This window comes from Cupressus sempervirens, chromosome 8, assembly GCF_028749045.1.
Source record: "Cupressus sempervirens isolate cs-2001-9-10 chromosome 8, ASM2874904v1, whole genome shotgun sequence".
Lineage (NCBI taxonomy): Eukaryota > Viridiplantae > Streptophyta > Pinopsida > Cupressales > Cupressaceae > Cupressus > Cupressus sempervirens.
The window spans coordinates 932,259-950,021 of record NC_143125.1 but is presented as its reverse complement, the minus strand read 5'-3'; the positions used below and the strand labels follow the sequence as shown (position 1 = coordinate 950,021).

The 17,763-nt window shown below is 33.5% G+C and overlaps 1 pseudogene; it reads left to right on the top strand.

Moving 5' to 3' along the window:
* The window catches only part of LOC149541266 (putative wall-associated receptor kinase-like 16), a 65,568-nt pseudogene that overhangs the window by 11,177 nt on the left and 36,628 nt on the right, over window positions 1-17,763 (top strand).

Sequence of the window (17,763 nt, the reverse complement as noted above, 5' to 3'; positions counted from 1 at the left end):
TTCTTGTGAGGTTTTGTAGAACTGTTATTGTAATTGCTAATGTATTTGGCCTTAACTCGAAAGATCTTACAGCGTGGCATTTTGGATGTAATCTTATGATTCTATTATGAGAATTTACATTGTTTTAGATCTAAATCTATGTGTTATTGTCTATTTGTCTGCTATGTGGTTATTTGTTGGGGTCTATGACATTTTGAGGATTCTCCTACCTTGTATTGCATCACGAAGAGACACTTAGGATCATCAAAGCTACACCCATAAGCAGAAGACAAAAGAAAACATGCCCCATGCCCCCACTCCTCTAGTTAAGTAAAATCCCAAAGAGACTAAGGAGGGAACAGTCATAAAAAAATTAACACAAGTATCATATAAAGAAAAAAAGTTCAAGCATATCTCAGTCGATTTTAGTTTAAGCATGATGTGAAAGAGAAAAGGAAAGAGCAAGTGCTAACTCTCTAGGGCTCATGTCTACAAGTGAGAAATATCATGACCCAAGACTAACAACAAGGTGTAAGCTCAAATATATTGAGTGTCAAGGAAAGTGTTGAGAAATATTGTTTGCATAGTAAATTTGTTGAATACTAATACATCCTAACTACCCAAGAGATGAGATAGTTTGTGCCCCATATACACAGACCAATTCCAGTCTAGGAGATAAGTGGGCATGGAAAAGTGAGATGGCTAAGTGTCAAAGTCACAAGAGAATAGATAGAGGTGCATAGGCCTCAAGTAGCACTTGTTTCCAGGTTTTGACCACTTGGAATAAATTTTTTTTTTAAAGAACTTTATATATATATATATATATATATATATATATATATATGCACACACACACACACACACACACACACACACAATGATTTAGAGATTACTAGTTCTAAAGAAAGATCATATTGTTTTTGTCATATTGTCTAGCAAGGTGTAGGATGTGATAAATTAGAAAATGATAGATAAGATGATCAAGCAATTATGTATGAAGCTGGATGAATGTGATCCTTAAGAACCATCTCTTCAAGAGTTCCCTAGCTTATGGAAAAGGAAAAATAACCATACAAAGCATGTTTTGAATAAGCAATGGAAGCCAATAAGCAAGGTAGCATATATGATAAATGAATTGATGTCATGAAAACGTATAGCCTAGAAGAATGGACATGTCAAGAGGCTTTTAAGAACCATGTTTTTCTTCTTATTTTGATCAAGACCAAAGGATCAATTGGATAGGACAATGGCAAGGATAAAATTCTAATAATGAAGCTCATTATAGAGGCTATGAGAGAATGGTTTGGGATAAGAAGGATTATGATAGGGGAGATGATGGATAAGATAACCAATGTTAATGGATAGCTCAACATTGTCAAGATCAAAGATGAAAGATGGAATAGATGGATTATGGAAGAATTGTGCATGATGCCTATTTGTCAGGTTTTCATCATGGTACTTATCCAAGGTGCCACATGAAAATATTTTCACCATAGGACAAATTTATCTCTCTTTTCTTTTGCTACCAAGGTGCCTGTTTACCAAGTTTTCACCAAGGCATTTGTTTTCTTTTTCTTCTTCTTTTTTCTATTTGGATTTTTCGAAAGAATTCAAGCTTTTTCAATTTGGACAGAGCTCCTATTGGAAGGATAAGTCATGATAATCCAAGCCCATAGAAAGGTATACTCAAAGATGTTGATAGGGTGATGGAAAGGAGATGATGGAAAGGTTTTAGGCTTTAGACGAGATAAATGGGATGGAAGGATAAGAGGTGTAAGGATAGTGGATATGGTATTGAAAGGGATGTGAAATGGTAGAAGAAAAGGTGTGCAAGATAAACATTGGCACACACCTTGAAGGGTGATGGAATGATGGACGAAATATGGATGAAATGGCTTGAGGTGGTAGAGTAATGTCAGAGCAAGATGGAGCGAAAGCTTTTGGAAGCTTGAATATCAACTTTGATTTGTTTTCAATACTCAAGTCTTTTAAGAGAGACTTGGAATCCATATAGATTTTGATTCTTATTTTCTAATGGATTCTTTGGAAAGCATTCCTTCAATGATGGATTTAGGAACCCATATTTGATTTGATTTCTCTCTTTGGTTAGTGGACCTCTGTTGTATCTTAAATGTTTTTTTTTCTTTCTTTCCATTCACATGTTGATTATATAGGTGATCAAGGAGCATCTTACATCATAAAATAAAAGGGGGCATGATAAAAATATAAAATAAAAATATAAAATAAAAGGAGAAAAGAGGGAAGAAGGCATTTAATGTTTGTTTCCAAACCAACTTGTGGTTTGAGGGTTTATTTAATGTAACTTGTTAGGCTGACTTGTGGCTTGGTTTGGTATAAGTAGAAGGTCTTGTCTTGTCATCATTCATTCAACATGGAGGAAGTCAATAAGAGAGGAATAGCTAGGAGGAGTGAATTTTGTTACGAATAGTTGAATCCCATGTTGAATGAATGATGACAAGACAAGACCCTTTACTTATACCAAACCAAGCCACAAGTTGGCCTAGTAACTTACATTAAATAAATCCTCAAGCCAAAAGTCAGCTTGGCAGAAAACATTATATGCCTTTCTCCCTATTTTCTCCCTTTTTTAAATTTTTTTTTTTTTATCATGCCCCCTTTTATGCAAGATGCTCCTGCACCAGATTCCCCAAATAAATAGAAAAGTATGTCCCATACTTTAATGTCAAAAGAAATTTCTCCAACCAACTTCATCTTCACCAAAGGTTTCCAATCCATCTCAGACAAAAGAACAAATCAAAAAGTCAACCATCTATGCTTCATCCACTCAAACACTAGAATCAAATGACTCTTGGCAACCCAATCAACAAGCTCACTCCTAGGAAAAAACTGAACATAATGCTCCACCAACAATCCTTGTAATTAATCACAACCAAGAATAATAATATCCTCAAACATGAAATCCATGTCAACAACATAAGGTAATCCCCAAACCAAATCAACATGTAAGGTCAAATCCACAATAAGAGCAACATGTAAATTCTTAGCCATGTCAACCAAAAGTAAATCAGGAACATATGTAGTGCCCGCCCCTAAGTCACATTTCTATTATCATTGCCAAACTCTTTTAGGCCAATTTATGTTTGATGATTAGTATTATTATTTTAGAGCTTATCAGATGTTGTTTTACACTCAGTTTATTATATGATGAGATTACTTGGTACTCTATATTTCATGCATGTATGATGATTATTCAATGTTTTCAGTTATCGATGATGATTAGTTAGATGTTTTATTATCACATGTGCTTTCTTATTGATACTTACCCCATACTGCATGTGTATGGTGTGCGTGTTTGTTTTATTTATGTATCATGTGTATGGTGTGCTTAAGGAAGGGAGTTGTAGTCACCTGCTAGTCGGGATCTACACGATGCACCACTTCCTGCCATTGTCTGTTTAGCTTAGAATATTGTGTTTGTACATGCGTGGAGTTTATGCAGGTTGCAGGTACCGGATATCGACTTCCCTGAATTGCCAGGATGAGCGTACCCTATCGCATTATCTCAATGGTAAGAGAGAGGAGATAAACTCTTAAGTCCAAATCCTAAACCCTTTAGCCAATTGTCCTAATTGATAATTAGGACAAGTATCTGAGTTAAGTACCCTCTGAATGCATCAAAAGATGTAATTTCGTGATTATAACCCTTTTTTTTTTTTTTAAGTATGTGTTTTTCTATGTAGGGTTTTCGTATGTTGTTATATGAATCCTTGATGTGTTTTCTATTAATTAAGTCTAATTAAAAAGATTAATTAATGATTTAATTTAATGGAGAATTAATATGATATCTTTAATATTTAATTAATTGAGAAATTAATTAAATAAAAGAATTAAATTTGGAAATTAAAGTTCAAAGATAAATTTAGAATAGGATAATATTTATTTAATTTAATAATAATATATTTGGAGTTCATTTTTAAATAAATGCTAAATATTATTGTTATTTAAATTAATTAAAATATGTTATCAATTAAGTTCTAAAATAAATTAAAAGTTGAAAGATATAAAATTATTAAGAATTCTAGATCGCATGATCTAAGCATGAGTTTAAATATGAGAATTAAATTAAAAGATTAAATAATAGAAATTAATAATGTTATTTTAATTTCATGAAGTGCACATGAGATTAAAGTAATAAATTAATTTAAAATAGAAGTCAAGTGGAATATTAAATAAATTTATTTAATAATTCAACTTAATGTGCATGAAAGTTGAATGCAAAATAAAATAAAAGATAAAAAAGGTTAATTTGGAGTTAACTCAGTTGTGCAAAGAGTCTTCTCGGGTGAACGCACAATTAGTGCCCCGATTTGAGGAGGAAATTGCTTATCACAACGTTGGGGGTTCTTTTTTGGGGGACACACACGAATTTAGACGGGAATTTTTGGGAGACAACTTTTGGAAGCAAATTTCAAAAGGTTGATACCAAGAAAGTTTTCCAGAAGAAGGTTATTGAGGGGAGCGAATTCTCTTACAATTCCTGGAGATTGCATAATAGCATCAGGATCAGGTAGGGTCTTGTGTTTTTTGATTATCCATTAAATACGCAATTATCCTTTCCTGTCTTCTTCGTGTCTGGGGGTTTGTAAATCCGATTTCTCTGTGATGAAAGTTTTAACCTTTCAATATTGTGAATTCATTAATTGTTCGTCAATAATTTCTATATTCATGGAGACTGGAAGAGTTATTAGAACCCTTATTTTCTAGATTAAGAAATTAAGATTTAATTGGGTAAGGGTTTTGAATGTAAAATTGAAAGTTCTAATTTATATATATATATATATATATATATATATATATATATATATATATATATATATATATATATATATATATATATATTTCCTTGGAGGAAAATTGTTTTAATAAAATTAAATAAAACTAATTTAAAATAAACTTAATTTATTTTATACATTTATTAAAACGAACTTAAAGATTTTAAATATAAAAAAAAATTATTTTAAAAAAAAATGTATTTGGGGTGGGGCGGGGCCACCACTTCCCACGCCCCACACACTTTCCCACGCTGCCGCAGCAGGTGGACGGCAGGCCGGCGGGCCTTTAAAAATGCCATTTTAAAAAAAAAGTATTACGATTTAATTTTTATAAATCATTTTTTTTTTAAATCATTTTTAAATATAATTATTTTATTTAATATTATTAGTTAATTTAAAATTTATTAAATTTTAAATTATATTGAAATTTTATTATTATTTATTAATAATTTTATAAATAAATAAATTATTAATAAATATAATATGATTCTTTATGTATCATTAATTAATCTTATTTAAGTTTGACTTAATTAGGATTAATTAAATCAAAAATTTGTTTAAGCAAATTTAATATTATAACACCGATTTTAATGGAAGCGTAGATTATTATAATCAACTAGTATTATTAATAATTTAATTATTACCTTAGATTATTTTAGGACTTTGACTTAAAATCAATTAGGGGTAATTAGGTGTTTCATTTGGAGTTAGGAATGGGATAATTTGTAAAGGTGAACTATGGGTTCTATCTATTTAAAACACACGTTCAACTGGAAATGGAAACCTCACATTAACTCAATAGTATATTATCAATCAATCAAATTGAACTATAAAACTTTTTACTTGAATATAAACACTGAAAACTAAAACCTTATTGTTTAACTCAACTGTATGTTTTCAAATCAAAACCAATTGTGAGACTATGATGTTTTCTATATATTGTTTATGTTTGAGTGTTATGGGGTTGGTTTAGCGTTGACTTATTTAGGTTGTTACCAGAGGCTCGGGGTTGTGAATGTGATGTTATGATGATTTGTTCTCGATCTTTTCAAACCAACCAAGGTAATGTGATTGTATGCTCTATGATGGATGTATTTACTGTTTGTTATTGCTTTCCAGTTTCCTTGTGTGAAGCTGAGGTGTATGTATTTGAGATACCTAACTTAACCATTTTCAAGTCTCGATCAGTTATATTCGATAACCATTTTTGAGTCTTGATCAGTTATACTTGGATTGCTTTTCGGTCGCTTGAGAGGACTGAAGTGTTTGTTATGTTCTTGATGATGTCATGTGTTGACTTGACCATTTTGGAGTCTTTGATTAGTATTGTAATTTACTATTGGGATACTTTCTGGTTGCTCATTGGAGAACCATTGGATTTTGTGATCTATCATTGATGCCTTCAGTTGTTGATAGAGAACTGTTGTGATCATATGATTATTATTTGATGCTTATCTGTTGCTCATGAAGAACTGATGTAATTTTTTGTGGCTTATCTTTTATGATGTTTTTCAGTTGCTTGTATAGGACTAAGGTGATTTTATTATGATTCTTTAATTTGTGAGTTCATGAGCCTAGGGTAGGTTATCTATGTGTAGTGTCAGGAAGTGGCTTGCAATGGGGATCGGGGCCCTAAGAGGCTGCCTGGAGTAACCCATTGTAAGTTGTTTTAATAAGTGAAAACATTTACACTAAATGAGAGAAAATGAACCTAACAAGATAATTGTATGTTCTCTCCCATGCCTTGAGTGCTAGTACAGACTAGGATGGGGTAGAGAGAACGCTTGGTTACGACCTTGCACTTTGTAGTATGCCTCGTCAGTACGAGAGGATACTAGTGGCCGCAGGATTAGTAGGGACCCGAGATTCCTAAGAGATTGCTCGGGTAACTTCTACATGACTTTTGCGATGACACTTTCCCGCTTGCATATTAGGTTTCCTACGTGTCTTGTGGTACCTCTGGGTTTAGATGCCGATCTTTTTAGGAACCCTTGAGTTAGCATACTTATAGGATTTCCTGGACTTAGAGGGTATTTATGATTATAGGTTTTGTTATCCTATTTGGGACTTGAGACTATCTCCTCAGCGTGGTGGGAGTGGACCATTTAGGTTCCACGTGGTCAGGTGGTAGTGCTTTTTACTCTTACCATTGAGATCCGTTCCATGGTCACTGTGACTGGAGTTTTCTTGGTTGGCATTTACCTTCACTATGTTCTTGGATTATTATGATGGATAGTTAGATTTTATGATAAATGTTTTATCATTATGGATGTATGGATGTATCATGTATGGTGAATAGTTTCATATATTTTTATTGTACTTTGTATCATGGATTTGAGGATGTTGTATCTTTATCTTTACATATATATATATTGTTTTAAGCCTTTCATACCCTATGACTTGTATAGTGGATTATTGAGCATTCCGAATTAATTTGCCAAGAGGCATTCGGAACAAATGTATAATATGGACATGGGACTTTCTGATTATTCTTTCATATGTATGTGGTAATTGTTAGAATTAGAATTAATTAAATTTAAATGTGACTCAATGTCTTGGGATCCTTAAGAAATGTAACTTACAATGTATGTTTGTCGATGATTACATATTATTGCTTTCGCTACTATGTGTTTGATGTGTATGTTATACTTTCTTACTTTTAAAAAAAAATGTATAGCAAACTTAGTGAAACTTTAGGTTAATTCTTTTGGATCCCTTGGCGGGGCGTTACAACATATAGACCCATAGTATCATGTAGATCCTCAACCACATCAATAACTAGTGAATCCAAAACCATATCAACATCAACAACAATATGGAAATCCTTATCAACCATATCAGTAGTCACTAGTACATCCTCGATCATCTTAGCAACAACATATGAATGCAGATCCATATGAACAACCATATGAAAATCCTCATAATCAACAATCTCATCATCCATAATAAAATTCTCTACAATTTCCATGTCATATGCATCTAATTGATCATGAAAACAAATCCCCTTTCTAGTCTCAAACAGGTTAGGAATCTCTTTGGTAAGCTCAAGTATCTTAGCAACAACCACAAATTGCTCTGCAAGTTTCATATCAGTCACACTAATCATCAAAACCAACCATACATACCTCTTTAGCTTTAGCGAAGTCATCCTTTACATCTTCCTTAACAACAAAGTGTCTTCTCCTCTACACAATCTTCTTAACTAGACAAAACACTCTCTTTCAGATCGGTAGACTCCAGCTCCATAAATATTTGTGAAACTTAATTATCACTTCCTTAATTGGTCAAACTAGCTTCCAATCGAGCCGACATCTCTAAAATATTCTTCTCTACTACATCACAAAGATTTGCAATCATCTTAGGATCTAATCTTCTTAGAGGCATCTTCCAAGATCTTCAAAAATCCTCTACAACAAATCTCCACCCTCAACAATCACCAACTAGATCAAACATTAGATCAATAAGGTCAACCTTCCATCTTCACAACCATCTCTTCATATCATGATCTATCTGTGAACCCTCTACAATTGTAATTCAAAACTACAGTATGCCACTTGAAAACATAAATGTTTAGGACTCTAGAAGGAACAATCAGCCACAAGATCAAATTCTACACTAATACCACCTAAAATAGTACAAGGCAAGAGAATCCCAAAAGGAGATGTCCTAGCCCCCAACAATTAACCACGCAGTGGAAACACAACACAAGATATGAGATCTGATACAAAACTCAACTCTTTATTCATAAAATAACTAATTACATGGAAGATGTCAAGTTGTAAGGCCTTCCTAGTTATGAACAAATACAAAGAAAGTAATAGTTCTACAAGATCACTCAAGATCCAACCTAAACCCTAGCTAGTCCATATCTATGACATAATATCACTTTGGTAGAAACCAATAGCGAGATCTAAACTTGTGCTTGTAAGCCACCAAGCAATCTTCTTGTTTCCTAAGCCACAACTACTACCTCTACTAACAAACTTTGCTCCTCTTAGTTGCTCCTCTCTAGCTGAATTCCTCCATGTTGAATCCCATGTTGAATGAATGATGACAAGGCAAGGCCCTCTACTTATACCAAAACAAGCCACAAGTCATCTTAGCAAGTTACATTAAATAAACCCTCAAACCACAATTCAGCTTGGCAACAAACATTAAATGCCCTTTTCCCTCTTTTCTCCCTTTTTTTAAATGTATAAATTTATCATGTGTCCTTTTATTTTATGATGCAAGATGCTCCTGCATCAATAGGACATAGTGATCTTCATTTTTTTATGGATTCCTATGTTTATTCTTATGTTGTACACAAAAATTTCTTCCAACAGACTTGGGATTTGTAGATGCATAAGGCTAATATGACAGGTTCAGATAGACGGGTGGATGTAAATTTATTAAGGATGCCTATCTTTGTAGATCTTGAGGTATAATGGAAGAAGGGGATGATGAGCTAAGAGTGAAAGGTATAGGAGATGGAGGAATATAAGGACCCAATAAAATTCAAGGTTGAAAGGCTTTAAATTTTATGGATAAGGGCCAATGATGGATTTAAAGGATGCAAAGGGATAATGAATAGGGGTATCATCATCTTTAGAGAGAGCAATATATCCAAGGCTACCAATAGGCTTATGATTAGATTTGATAGGAGCAACTTCTTTGATAGGATCAACTGAAGCTTGAAGGAATTTTTTCTTATGGAGAGGATTAGGAAGAATGGGGGTTGTATGAGGTGAATATGGAGAAGGAGAACAAGCCAACGAGGGGATAATTTGATCTTGACAGTGATCTTTAGAGAGCATGCAAAGAGAGCTTTTCTCTTGATTTCCAATAAGCCTAGTAGAAATTATGGAAGTGGTACCTTAATCTTGCTTAGGATATGGATAGGAGGTAGCATACAGAGGAACGAGTTGTTCTTGAGATGGAGGGATAACATCTTGAGAAGGATGTAAGGGGATGGATGGATCTTGATATTGATATTTCTTCATACTGTCTTCTTTAGATTTTTAATAGTCATCTTGACATGGAGACACTCCTAAGGACAAGGGAGAGTGTTGGGTTTACATGATAGGCTCTTAAAGAGGTGATGAAGGATTGGTTGGAGTAGGTATGATAAGTCTATCAAGGCGTAAAGGTTTGGGATCTTTGGTCTTAGTAGCATTGAAAAGATTTGCAACCAAATGTAGATTAGCTTGAGTTTCTTTTAGAGGTAGCCCTTGAGGGTACACATAGTCTATATAGAAAGCATTAGGCTCTCTTTTTGATGGAATCATGTTTTCAAGCTTATATGTTTTAGGAGATACATGAGTGTTGGAAGGATTACATGCTGCAAGGGAACCATTACTACACATAATTTTATCAATAGAATCTTTCTCAAGGGTGGCATCTTCATCATAGGAGTTGTTAGAGATTTCAATTCCAACTACCTTTACATCAATAAGATATTGGATTTTATGTTTCAACCCCGTACAATTTGAAGTGTTGTGTTCATTTTATTGATGATAAGCATAATATATTTCCAAGAATGACTTTCCACATGAGTTTGATTTAGGCAATGTGATAAGCTTATTATCAATAAGTGTTGGCAAGATAACATCATAAGTATGTCCCATAGGAGTAAAACTCCTCTAAAAAATATGCGTAGGATATTTTTATTGATCATTAAGTGAATAAGATATATCTATTTCTTCATCATGGTCTTGGTCAAAGATAAGTCCATCATAAAATTTTGGCATAGGCTCTTGATCAAAGGTTGGACCACTTTCTTTTTCTTTATGAAGGTCTTTGTATCTAATGGAAGAAGATGATTGATGTCTTAGAGGGATACAATATGTAGGCCTAGAAGATGACTCATGTGTATATAGAGGAGTTTAGAAAAAGTTGTGTGATGATGCTATCATCTACTCTATGATTTTTTTCAAATTCAAAATGCATTCTTGCTATGTGCTTAGTGAGACTAACGTAAGTGAGATCATTTCTCTCTTCTAGCTCTTTGTATTTAGAATATAGGTCTTGGAATCTTTATCAACATACATGAGCTCATGATCATCTATACTTTGTTGAGGTTTGGTAGCAGAAGGTTTGAATACCATGGTTTTAGATGGAAAGTAAAGCATGAAGGAGAATAGAAGAAGTTGATAGGAAAGCTAGAATGTCCTTGATTTCCAAATAAGGTAAGAAAAGTGTCTACTTGTCCAAAGTGAAAAGGCATGAAAAGAGATAACAAATATAACTTGTCAAAAGATGCCCAAGCTACGGGTTAGAAAGCCCTATGTATGACACTTGTGAATTAGAAAAGATAATATAAAAGATGTCCAAAGGAGATAATAAGCCAAGATGGACAAGTGAGAAATCCACTAACCAAGAGTGCAGTCAAATTTACAAAGAGTGGTAAGACCAAGAGCCATTTTAAGCATGTTCATGCAATTGATATCCAGATGGCAGTCATATGATGCTTCATAATATGACAAGAAATATAAAGACAATAAGACTACATTTCACAAAGAAGCCAAATGACACAATGGCACCAGATGACACTCTAGAGTATGGGCAAACAATATTTCATAGTACAACCACACGATATACCTTATAACTGCCAGACTACACCTTAGAATGTCGTACAATATTTCTCATAGCTACAAATGATAATAAGACAATAAGGACCTAATTTTGACTCAAAAGTTCAATTTGAATATCATCTTGGCAAACTTGACAATGTAAGTTGTTTTAATAACAAGTCTTTCTAGTGTTGACAAAAAAAAATGTGACACAAACAATAGTCTTCAAATGATCAGACAAGGGACAAAGCAACCTTGTTGATACAAACACTTGTGAAGTACAAAGGGAAAATCCATAAGAAACTACCACATGTGTATGTTCGGTAGATTTCCATGGGTTTAAGAACAAATCAAAGATGCACCATTCATATTCTACCTAAAAGTCACGACTCGTTACTCAACACCTTTGCCAACAACTTGATGCTCCCTCACCTCACACAAAGTGGTTTCCCATAATAGATATTTTCTTTTTCATGGAATTTTTATTAACACAACCAAAGGGACACATGCAGCGAGTCAAATCTTGGCTAATCAAACTAATCCATTTGGCTTGATCCTTGCACCAAGATATTGAGTGGCAAAAGAAGGTGGCCTCTAAATCCTAAGTGTCTACTTAGGATTCCATTCATAGCATCCCTCTTGCATCTGATATGAAGCAAAGGCCTCACAACCACAAGGGAATTTCAAACTATCAATTTTATCATGGTTGCAATCCCATGAGCATTCTCACTGGAGTGGAAAGATACTATGCTCCCCAAGGTTTTCACCTTTATCTAGGGATTTGTGATTATAGTGGATTCGATTGGGCAAGTTTACTTGTTCCCATTTGGGTCATTCCTATTGGTATATTTCTACCAATAGTGGGCTCTCTAAAGATAAAATACCTCGCTAAGAGATCTATATAAAATGGATAACAAGTGGAGGTCAAGATTTATGATTCACCTAAAAGAGATGAAGAACGTACTCTCCTACACCAAGTGTTTCTCCCAAACACACCAAGCAAAGATTAATTGAAGCCACTAAAGAGTGACTTGTCCTTTCACTTTCTTGATCACAGAAGTGGGTCAACATATTTTTATTTCCCTAGAAGGACAAAAGCATACTCTCCTACTGCTAATATGACCTTTACTAATGACTATTATGTGTCTATGAAATGAAAAGCTAATACATACAAATACGATAACAAGATACACAATTAAATCTTTATTTATTTATTTATTACTTAGGAAGCCTTGCAAAACCACACATTAATATCCCTCTTTGTATGCAATTTCCTTTACCAATCATGTCCCTACAAAACCACAAGTTAGGGCATCAAACATGTGTAAATGAAATCAAAACCTTGTAAGACCACTTGTTAGGAGATGTTAGAGGATTGAAAAACTCAAAATGAAAGGAAACAAATGCAAAATAAACTACTACACTTAGACTATGTAGGAAAATAAAACTAGGTGACACTTTGCAAGATGGTAGAGTACCATACAATACACCTCCCTAAATCTAGCTGATATTTCAGGCCCAGGCAACAGAGTATACTAAACCAAGGCGATATTATGTTGGAAGACATGTGATATTTTTCAATAAACCTAAACGATAATCCATAAACTAGTAAGGATCGCCTGTCAATTATGTGAAATATCACACAACAATACTACAAAGTGTTGTATGATATTTCTGTAGAGAAAAATCCAAGATGAACTTGTGATAATAGAATGCAAGAAAAATGCAATGAAGAGGAAAATGAAGCTAAACCCTAGAGTCTATCCCCATGGTGGGCACCAAAAATGTATGCACAAAATATAGAAATCTTCTATAAACCCTTATTCCCAAAGAATCTCATGGAAGGAGTAACTTGGGAGGTGACTTCTAGCTATCTAAATATAATGTGCAAGAATCAAATGGAGGTGGCTCTCAAATGAACCTAGTTAGGAGACCCATGCAAGGTGCACCATGAAATGAGAGATTCAATGAAGATGCATGATAGAATAAGATGAAAACTAAGATAAACAAAGATGAGTGTTACAATACCCTAATTAAGTTATATTTTTAAATCTAGATGCATATAATAGAGATACTAAACTACGATGCAAGTAAGTTAAAGTGAAAATGTGTGCTCAAGAATGCAAGTAGACAAAATGACAACATAACACTAGCATGACTATGAGATGTGAGAGAATGAGGAGAGAGTCTCCTTATAAAAAAAAAGGACAATGAGATGATAAGAGACAAAAGTGGAGCATGGGCCTCATGTTGAATTTGTTGCACAAAAATCTTCAAATGCAAAACCAATGGTTATGTTTAAGAGGAAAGAGATGTGCGGAGGAGAATGAGAGGAAAAAGAGACGGTCTTTTGCCTTGGAAAGTGTGCATTCAAGATTTAGACAAAAATGCCTTATATTTTAAAATTAGGAAATTCCATTTTCATGTGCACACACAGAATCAAGGGGAATTTGTGGATTTAATTTAATTAAAAGGAGACAAGTTCTCATAATTAAATAGAGACATAGGAGAAGGTGTTAAAACCATAGGTTGAGGTCGAATAAATAATAAAATGATGATTTGATCAAGGATAAGTGATTGATATATTATTCAAAATTGATAGAAAAGGAGGATTATGTTCTAGATGACCATTTTTGGTTGATTACAACTAGTAATTCCCCCATGGTTATAATCCCATGAGTCTCCTCACAAGATGAATAGGAATATAATGCCCCCCTTAGAATTTAGTTTCTACGAAGAAATTTGTGATTATAGTGGGTTGGAGTAGTCGCGTTCACTTGTTCCCACCTGGGTCATTTCCATGAGATTTTTCCCTTAATGAAAAAACCTATGAAAGTGAGAGACCCCACTAAGATATGAAGACAAAATGGATAAAAATTGGAGGTCTGGATTTTTTATTTATCTCAAGGAGGCAAAGAGCATACTCTTATACTCCAAATTCTTCTCTCAAACACACCAAGCAAGGGTTAATTAAGGTTACTAAAAAGTAACTTATCCAAATCACTTACTTGATCCACACCAATGAGTCAAGGTTTCTGATTATGTGAGAAAGATAAGAACATAATTCCCTACCAAAGATATGAACCCTTAATCAATATGAGCCAGTAAGTGCCTATAAAATGGAATGAAACCTAATAGCACAAGCACAATGTTTATTTGTATCTCCAAGGAAACCTAAAAAACTACAACTTAACAATCTAGCAATGAAACTTTGACAAACGAACCTACAAGTTAGAGTATATAATATCAAAGTGAAATCACTATAAACCTACAAAACCACTTTATTAGTTTCTATTTAAAAAAAAACAAAAACAAAATGTAAGTGGAATATAAGAAAACTAAGCTACTAGAGTCAGAAAACACAAGTAAGAATATTTGTACGATAAAGCACAGTTTATCAAAATATAGTATGATAAAACTTCAAAAGTTAGGTGATAGAATAGGCCCAAGTGACAAAGTTCCTTAATCAAAATGATAAACCAGCAAACTATAGACAATAAATCACAATTTAGGTAGATGATAGAACTAAAAAGCCAGAGTATCACATGTATACCAATAGAATATCAACATAACAAAACTCTATCATACAATGTTTTGTGCTAGAAACTGTAAATAAAAAGCTCATGACAAGAAAATCCAAAAATGTAAAGAAATGGAGCAAGAAACTTGATCATTCAAGCCCAATGGTGGGTGCAAATAGTTATCTATACATGATGTGCAAGAGCTCAAATGATATTATAGTGGCCCTCAAATGAGCCTAGAGATAGAGATGTTGGACTAATTGCCAATGTTCCCCTTCAAGATTTGTGACATGACTTAACTACCTCCTATATTATATAAGTACAGTGGTTGTATAGAGCATTGAGAGGTTGATATTTTAGTACAATGGCAACCCTAACTTTTAACAAGTGGTATCGAAGCTTGGTCATAGGTTTGAATCTCCTTGGGTAATGTTGAGAGGGGAATTGTTGGACTGATCACTAATATTCCCCTTTGAGATTTGTGACATGGCTTAACTGCCTCCTGTATTCTATATGTCTAGTGGTTGTGTTTAGCATTGAGAGGTTGATCCTTTGGTGCAATGACAACCCTAGCTTGTAACAAGATACCCTACCAAAGTGCACCATAGAATGAGAGATTCAGAGAGTACAAGCAACAAGTATGCTAGTATCCAAGAATCAAGTGAAACACTATGCATAGATAAACTAATATGAGATGCAATTACAAGGAAAGTAAACTAAGCTAATAATATGAAGATTACTTTCTCCTAGTTAAGCTATGCAAGATAAGATAAATGCAGTGAAAGGAAATTTCAAAACTAGGATGCAAGTATGCAAGAGTACAAGTGAATGCTCGAGATGTCAAAATGATAGCATACCATTAGCATATACTCTAGATATGAGAGAGTTGGGAGAGAACCTCCTTTTAAATAAAAGCATATGGTCAATATTAAGAGGCAAAATAAATGGTGTATATTAAGTCTCGATTGATCCATGTGCTTGTGTCTCTCAAGAGGCAAAAGTAGTGGATGAGATTAAGAGGAAAAATAATGAGTGGTGGAAATAAAGAGGAAAAAGCCTTTTGAAAAGTCACAAGATTCCACTCACCTTGGAAAGGATGCATTTAAGATGTAGAAAAATTGGTTTTCTTTTTATTTTTAAATTAGAAAATGTATTTTCATGTACTCATAGACTAAAGGGGATTATTATTTAAAAAGGGAGTATGTTCTTTCAATTAAATAGAACTATAATGGTTATTAATGTAAGATGATATTAATATTTGGTTTTATTATTTAATCATACTATTAATATTATTCAAATAAAACAAAATAAAGGAACACCTGGATTAATATTTTCATTTATTTGCATCATACTTGTGACTAAATGATATTGGAAGTTATGTTGATAAATCACTTCAATATGAATTTAAGATGAAAAAAGGATATTTATGGATCAAAAGAAATGTGACTAGGTTGTATGAGGATGTTTGGAGATAGGTACTGAGTTATAAGGACTTTCTCTTGGAAGTTGAATTAGTTTGAAGGCACAAAAAAGATATATAGGTGTTTCGAGCGGATTTAGCGAGTCATTTTTTACTTTTCCTGAGCAACTTGAAGGCATTTATGGACTACTGGAGCATTTTGAGTAGAGTCATTTTTTACTTTTCCTGAGCAACTTGAAAGCATTTATGGACTATTGGAGCATTTTGAGCATACTTTTGATGAGTTGTGAGGCTAGTTATTGTCTCGAGTTAACTTTTTCATGCTATTAATTGCCTTTCAAAGGGTTTTTCAACCTATCTTTCTACATCTAACCCAAGGTGGTTAGAGAGATGCACTTAGTGAGTTATTCACTCACTTTTTTGGCAGTTCTTGTTTACACAGTTTTGGACGCTTAATGATTATTTCTCCAGTCCTTGACTCATGCTAGCAATTATCTCCTAACTCATTTTTGCTATGCAAAAGTTGGAATGGAGATCAATTTTATATAGTATTTTACCTTCATATTTATTGCAAAGTTTGTGTATTAATATATGATTGATAGGGTTGTTAGTGAATGTACCATATTTCCTTCCAATTTTTATCTCCTATTTATACCATTTTTGTGATTAAAGTATTTTGTGTAGGTTACAATTTGTGTCAAGGGGATTATTACGGTTTGTTGTAGTGAAAGTTATCTTGTCTCCATAGGATTTTAAATTCTCAGACATCCTCATGAAATATTTATGCAAATGCATGAAGAAATAGGTTGTGTAAGTTCATGACTATATTTAAGTGTTCAAAGAAACATGATTTTCTATATGTTGTAGGTTTAAGAAATTTGGTGCGTCATCTTTGTTAATGTTATTTTCAAGTCCCTTCACTTTTATGTAGTTAAATTTTATGCTCTTTCTTAATTATTTCCCTTTTAAGAAGTATAGTTAGTTTTAAGTGATACTTTAGGAAATCAACCTTCTCCCACGGTTCTTTCCATCTTGGTAACCCACAACCCATAAAGATACTATACTTCTCCAAAAAACCAAGCTTTGCAAGTTCGCATAGGGTGCACATTTGAGAGATGACACTAATTAGCAACCAAAAACTAACAAAAATTATTCACAGACATATAATTTATGATAAAAAATAATAAAATAGGAGAACTGCATGTACCTAGAATATATGATGGTTGAAGGAGTTGGAAAGTAATCAAACGAGGTTGATGTTGCTCTGTGTCATAAGGGGGTTCACTCCAAAACTATGGGTCCACAATCATAGTAGAAGTGAAATGTGAAAATGACATCTCCACCAAAAAATTAAAGAAAAAATGATGGGGGTCCTTTGTGTGAAGGGGCTCTTCACACGAAGACTCCTACATAGGATACTTCACGTGAAGGGGTACCTTTCTTCACTTGAATATATCCCATTTATGAAAACCAAAAAT